We start from the raw sequence: 1,515 nt of genomic DNA, 5'->3' as shown, positions 1-1,515 counted from the left end.
TTATAGACATTATGAAATATGTAGGCGTCTACCTTCCGAAAAAAATCCAGGAACTATATGAACACAATTACAAACCACTTTTCACACAAATAAAGTCAGATCTAAACAATTGGAAAAATATCAGTTGCTCATGGGTAGGCTGAACTAATATAATAAAAATGACAGTTCTACTTAAGCTAATTTACTTATTCCATGCCATACCAATCAAACTACCAAAATATTATTTTATAGAGCTAGAAAAAATAATAAGATTCAGTTGGAATGACAAAAGGTACAGAATATCAAGGGAAGTAATGAAAAGAAATGCAGGGGAAGGTGGCCTAGCCATTCTAGATCTCAAATTGTATTACAAAGCAGTAATCATCAAAACTAATTGATACTGGCTAAAAACTAGAGTGGTGAATCAGTGGAACAGGTTAGGTATGCAAGACATAGTAGTCAATGACTATAGTAATCTACTATTTGATAAACCCCAGCTTCTGGGATAAGAACTCACTATTTGACAATAATTGCTGGAAAAACTGGAAGAGATTATGGCAGAAACTAGGCACAGACCAACATCTTACACCATATACCAAAATAAAGTCAAAATAAGTACATGATTTAGATATAAAGGTTGATATTATGAGTAAACTGGGAGAGCAAGTAATAGTTTACTTGTCAGATTTATGGAAAATAGAAGAATTTATGACCAAAGAAGAGATAGAATATTATGAAATGCAAAATGGATAATTTTGATTACATCAAATTGGAAAATTTTTGCACAAAGCCAGGGCAACCAAGGTTAGGAAAGAAGCAGAAAACTGGGAAATAATTTTTACAACCAATGTCTCTGATAAGATCCTCACTTCTAAAATATATAGAGAACTAAGTCAAATTTATAAAAATACAAGTCATTCCCCAATTGATTAATGGTCAAAGGATATGAACAGGCAGTTTTCAGATAAAGAAATTAAAACTATCCATAGTCATATGAAAAATGCTCTAAATCATTACTGATTAGAGAAATGCAAATAAAAGCAATTCTGAGGTACCACATCATACCTATCAGATTGGCTAACATTACAAAACAGGAAAATGATAACTGTTGGAGAAGATGTGGGAAAATAAAAACACTAATGCATTGTTGGTGGAGTTGTGAACTGATCCAACTATTTTGGAGAGCAATTTGTAACTATGTCTAAAGGGCTACAAAATTGCACATTATCCTTTGACCCAGCAAATAGCACTCCTAGGGCTGTATCCCAAAGAGATCGTAAAAGTGGGAAAGGGACCCAAATGTACAAAAATATTTATAGCAGCTCTTTCAGTGGTGGCAAAGAATTGGAAGTTGAGGGGATGCCCATCAATTGGGGAATGGCTGAACAAGTTGTGGTATATAAATTTAATGGAATACTATTGTACTATAAGAAATGATGAGCAGGCAGACTTCAGAAAAACCTGGGAAGGCTTGTATGCTGAGTGAAATGAGCAGAACCAGGAGAACATCGTACACAGTAACAGCCACATTGTGTG

The sequence above is a fragment of the Vombatus ursinus genome, unplaced genomic scaffold (genome assembly GCF_900497805.2).
Source record: "Vombatus ursinus unplaced genomic scaffold, bare-nosed wombat genome assembly UNPS02014812.1, whole genome shotgun sequence".
Taxonomy (NCBI): Eukaryota; Metazoa; Chordata; class Mammalia; order Diprotodontia; family Vombatidae; genus Vombatus; species Vombatus ursinus.
This window is presented reverse-complemented; position numbering follows the sequence as displayed.